Source organism: Petromyzon marinus, chromosome 71, assembly GCF_048934315.1.
Source record: "Petromyzon marinus isolate PM22_M1 ecotype Great Lakes invasive population chromosome 71, UKy_Petmar_22M1.pri1.0, whole genome shotgun sequence".
Lineage (NCBI taxonomy): Eukaryota > Metazoa > Chordata > Hyperoartia > Petromyzontiformes > Petromyzontidae > Petromyzon > Petromyzon marinus.
Genome location: NC_133737.1, coordinates 5,470,239 through 5,475,793, shown reverse-complemented (window position 1 = coordinate 5,475,793; position 5,555 = coordinate 5,470,239). Strand labels below are relative to the sequence as shown.

Genomic DNA, 5,555 nt, shown 5'->3' with positions numbered 1-5,555 from the left:
CACCCACTCACTCACTCACTCACACACCCACTCACTCACTCACTCACCCACTCACTCACCCACCCACCCACTCACTCACCCACTCACTCACCCACCCACCCACTCACTCACTCACCAACTCACCCACTCACTCACTCACCCACCCACTCACCCACTCACTCACTCACCCACCCACCCACCCACTCACTCACCAACTCGCCCACTCACTCACTCACCCACCCACTCACCCACTCACTCACCCACCCACCCACCCACTCACTCACCCACCCACTCACCCACTCACCCACTCACCCACCCACTCACTCACTCACCCACCCACCCACCCACTCACTCACTCACCAACTCACCCACCCACTCACCCACTCACTCACTCAGTCAGTCAGTCAGTCACTCATTCAGTCAGTCAGTCACTCACTCAGTTACTCACTCAGTCACTCAGTCAGTCAGTCAGTCACTCACTCACTCTTTCACTCACTCATTGAGTCAGTCACTCACTCACTCAGTCAGTCACCCACTCACTCACTCACCCACTCACCCACCCACTCACTCACTCACTCACCCACTCACTCACTCACTCACCCACTCACTCAGTCACTCACTCACTCACCCACCCACTCACTCACTCACCCACTCACCCACCCACTCACCCACTCACTCACCCACCCACTCACTCACCCACCCACCCACCCACTCACCCACTCACTCACTCACCCACTCACTCACTCACTCACTCACCCACTCACTGACTCACTCACCCACCCACTCACTCACTCACTCGCCCACCCACTCACTCACCCACTCACCCACTCACTCACTCACCCACTCACTCACTCACCCACCCACTCACTCACCCACCCACCCACTCACTCACCCACTCACCCACTCACTCACTCACCCACCCACTCACTCACCCACTCACTCACCCACTCACCCACTCACCCACTCACTCACTCACCCACCCACTCACTCACCCACTCACCCACTCACTCACCCACTCACTCACTCACCCACCCACTCACCACTCACTCACCCACTCACCCACTCACCCACCCACTCACTCACCCACTCACCCACTCACTCACCCATTCACTCACTCACCCACTCACTCACTCACCCACTCACCCACCCACCCACCCACTCACTCACCCACTCACCCACTCACTCACTCACTCACCCACTCACCCACTCACTCACTCACCCACTCACTCACTCACCCACTCACTCACCCACTCACTCACTCACTCACCCACTCACCCACTCACCCACCCACTCACTCACCCACTCACCCACTCACTCACCCATTCACTCACTCACCCACTCACTCACTCACCCACTCACCCACCCACCCACCCACTCACTCACCCACTCACCCACTCACTCACTCACTCACCCACTCACCCACTCACTCACTCACCCACTCACTCACTCACCCACTCACTCACCCACTCACTCACTCACTCACCCATTCACTCACTCACCCACTCACTCACTCACCCACTCACCCACTCACTCACCCACTCACTCACTCAGTCAGTCAGTCAGTCACTCACTCAGTCACTCACCCACTCACTGACTCACTCACCCACCCACTCACTCACTCACCCACTTACTCACCCACTCACTCACCCACTCACTCACCCACTCACCCACTCACTCACTCACCCACTCACTCACTCACCCACTCACTCACTCACCCACTCACTCACTCACTCACCCACTCATAACCCACCCACTCACTCACTCACTCACCCACCCACTCACTCACTCACCCACCCACCCACTCACCCACTCAGTCACTCACTCACCCACTCACCCACTCAGTCACTCACTCACTCACCCACTCACTCACTCACCCACTCACTCACTCACTCACCCACTCATAACCCACCCACTCACTCACTCACTCACCCACCCACTCACTCACTCACCCACCCACCCACTCACCCACTCAGTCACTCACTCACTCACTCACCCACTCACACACCCACCCACCCACCCATTCACTCACTCACCCACTCACCCACCCACTCACTCACTCACTCACCCCCCCACCCCCCCACCCCCCCACCCCCTCCCCCCCCCACCCTCCCCCCCACCTCCCCCACCCACCACCCACCCACCACTCTCCCCACCCACCAGAACCTCCACCTCTTCTCCTCGCTGTGCTCCGACCTCTCCTACCTCGCCGCCCACGACGGATACCGGAAATGTTGTCGCTTGGCCCCGTCCGAGGCGGTCTCTTGCCACGTGGAACACGAGCGGGCACATGAGGCGGAGCGAGCGACGGAGGAGGTGGAGAACCACGGGAAGGAGCGGGTGGAGCACCAAGCGAAGGTGGAGGCAGTGGAGGCGGTGGAGGCGCCCTTTGCCGAGGAGGGAGCGGCCAGGAGTTGCCTCAGGTTCAGGCAGCTGCCGGGCAAATATCTGCAGAGGTGGGTCGGTCGGTCGGTCGGTCTGTGAGTCGGTGAGTTGGTTAGTTAGTTAGTGAGTTAGTTAGTTAGTTAGTGAGGTAGTTAGTTAGTGAGTTAGTTAGTTAGTAGGTTAGTTAGTAGGTTAGTTAGTGAGTTAGTTAGTTAGTTAGTGAATTGGTGAGTTAGTTAGTGAGTTAGTTAGTTAGTTAGTCAGTGAGTCAGTTAGTTAGTTAGTTAGTGAATTGTTGAGTTAGTTAGTTAGTGAGTTAGTTAGTGAGTTAGTTGGTTAGTTAGTTGGTTAGTTAGTGAATTGGTTAGTTAGTTAGTGAGTTAGTGAGTGAGTTAGTGAGTTAGTTAGTGAGTGTGTTAGTTAGTTAGTAGGTTAGTTAGTTAGTGTGTTAGTTAGTGAGTTAGTGAGTTAGTTAGTTAGTTAGTGAGTTAGTTAGTGAGTTAGTTAGTTAGTGAGTTAGTGAGTTAGTTAGTTAGTTAGTGAGTTAGTTAGTGAGTTAGTGGGTTAGTTAGTGAGTTGGTGAGTTAGTTAGTTAGTTAGTGAGTGAGTTGGTGAGTGAGTGAGTTAGTTAGTTAGTGAGTTAGTTAGTGAGTTAGTTAGTGAGTTAGTTAGTGAGTTAGTTGGTGAGTGAGTGAGTGAGTTAGTTAGTTAGTTAGTTAGTGAGTTAGTTAGTTAGTTAGTAGGTTAGTTAGTTAGTGAGTGAGTTAGTTAGTGAGTTAGTTAGTAGGTTAGTTAGTTAGTTAGTGAGTTAGTTAGTGAGTTAGTTGGTTGGTGAGTTAGTTAGTGTGTTAGTGAGTTAGTTAGTGAGTTAGTTAGTGAGTTAGTTAGTGTGTTAGTTAGTTAGTTAGTGAGTTGGTGAGTTAGTTAGTGAGTTAGTTAGTTAGTGAGTGAGTTAGTTAGTTAGTCAGTTAGTTGGTGAGTTAGTTAGTTAGTTAGTTAGTGAGTTAGTTAGTTAGTGAGTGAGTGAATTAGTTGGTGAGTGAGTTAGTTAGTGAGTGAGTTAGTTGGTTAGTTAGTGAGTGAGTTAGTTAGTTAGTGAGTTAGTTAGTTAGTGAGTTAGTTAGATAGTTAGTGAGTTAGTTTGTGAGTTAGTTAGTGAGTTAGTTAGTGAGTTAGTTAGTGAGTTAGTTAGTTAGTGAGTTAGTTAGTTAGTGAGTGAGTGAATTAGTTGGTGAGTGAGTTAGTTAGTGAGTGAGTTAGTTGGTTAGTTAGTGAGTGAGTTAGTTAGTTAGTTAGTTAGTGAGTTAGTTAGTTAGTGAGTTAGTTAGATAGTTAGTGAGTTAGTTAGTGAGTTAGTGAGTTAGTTAGTGAGTTAGTTAGTGAGTTAGTTAGTGAGTTAGTTAGTTAGTGAGTTAGTTAGTTGGTGAGTTAGTTGGTGAGTGAGTTAGTTGGTGAGTTAGTGAGTGAGTTAGTTAGTAGGTTAGTTAGTTAGTGAGTTAGTTAGTTAGTGAGTTAGTTAGTTAGTTAGTGAGTTAGTTAGTTAGTGAGTTAGTTAGTGAATTGGTGAGTTAGTTAGTGAGTTAGTTAGTGAGTGAGTTAGTAGGTTAGTTAGTTAGTGAATTGGTGAGTGAGTTAGTGAGTTAGTTAGTGAGTAGGTTAGTTAGTTAGTTAGTGAGTTAGTTAGTGTGTTAGTTAGTGAGTTAGTTAGTTAGTGAGTTAGTTGGTTAGTTAGTGAGTTAGTTAGTTAGCTAGTTAGTGATATAGTTGCTAAGTTAGTTAGTGAGTTAGTTGGTGAGTTAATTAGTTAGTTAGTGAGTTAGTGAGGTAGTGAGATAGTTAGTGAGTTAGTGTGTTAGTTAGTGAGTGAATTAGTTAGTTAGTTAGTGAATTGGTGAGTTAGTTAGTGAGTTAGTTAGTGAGTTAGTTAGTTAGTTAGTGACTTAGTTGGTGAGTGAGTGTGTTAGTTAGTTAGTTAGTGAGTTAGTTAGTGAATTGGTGAGTTAGTTAGTGAGTTAGTTAGTGAGTTAGTTGGTGAGTTAGTTAGTTAGTTAGTTAGTGAGTTAGTGAGTTAGTTAGTGAGTGTGTTAGTTAGTTAGTTAGTGAGTGTGTTAGTTAGTTAGTGAGTTAGTTAGTTGGTGAGTTAGTGAGTTAGTTAGTTAGTGAGTTAGTTAGTCAGTTAGTTAGTTAGTGAGTTAGTTAGTTAGTGAGTTAGTTAGTGAGTTAGTTAGTTGGTGAGTGAGTTGGTTAGTTAGTTAGTTAGTTAGTGAGTTAGTGAGTTAGTTAGTTAGTGAGTTAGTTAGTTAGTTAGTGAGTTAGTTAGTTAGTGAGTGAGTTACTTGGTTAGTTAGTTAGTGAGTTAGTTAGTTAGTTAGTGAGTTAGTTAGTTAGTTAGTTAGTCAGTTAGTTAGTTAGTTAGTGAGTTAGTTAGTGAGTTAGTGAATTGGTGAGTTAGTTAGTTAGTGAATTGGTGAGTTAGTTAGTTAGTGAATTGGTGAGTTAGTTAGTTAGTGAGTTAGTTGGTTAGTTAGTTGGTGAGTTAGTTAGTGAGTTAGTTAGTTAGTGAGTTAGTTAGTTAGTGAGTGAGTTAGTTAGTTAGTTAGTTAGTGAGTTAGTTAGTTAGTGAGTTTGTTGGTGAGTTAGTTGGTGAGTTAGTGAGTTAGTTAGTGAGTTAGTTAGTGAGTTAGTTAGTTAGTTAGTTAGTGAGTTAGTTAGTTAGTGAGTTAGTTAGTTAGTGAGTTAGTTAGTTAGTTAGTTAGTGAGTTAGTTAGTTAGTGAGTTAGTTAGTGAGTTAGTTAGTCAGTTAGTTAGTTAGTGAGTGAGTTAGTTAGTTAGTGAGTTAGTTAGTGAGTTAGTTAGTGAGTTAGTTAGTTGGTGAGTTAGTGAGTTAGTGAGTTAGTGAGTTAGTTAGTTAGTGAGTTAGTTAGTTAGTTAGTGAGTTAGTTAGTTAGTGAGTGAGGTAGTTAGTTAGTTGGTGAGTTAGTTAGTGAGTTAGTGAGTTAGTGAGTTAGTTAGTTAGTGAGTTAGTTAGTTTGTGAGTTAGTTAGTTAGTTAGTTAGTGAGTTAGTTAGTTAGTTAGTTACTGAGTTAGTTAGTTAGTGAGTTAGTTAGTTAGTGAGTTAGTGAGTTAGTTAGTGAGTTAGTGAGTTAGTTAGTCAGTTAGTTAGTGAGTTAGTCAGTTAGTTAGTGAGTTAGTC

The 5,555-nt window shown here is 45.4% G+C and overlaps 1 long non-coding RNA gene across 1 annotated transcript in view; it reads left to right on the top strand.

The window, feature by feature from the left end:
* Positions 1-2,133: 2,133 nt before the first annotated feature.
* LOC142906793 (uncharacterized) overlaps positions 2,134-5,555 on the top strand; it is a 41,668-nt gene continuing 38,246 nt past the window's right edge. Inside the window, exon 1 of the long non-coding RNA XR_012930509.1 lies at positions 2,134-2,432. This is a non-coding gene — a long non-coding RNA (uncharacterized LOC142906793). The remainder of the gene's footprint in view (positions 2,433-5,555) is intronic.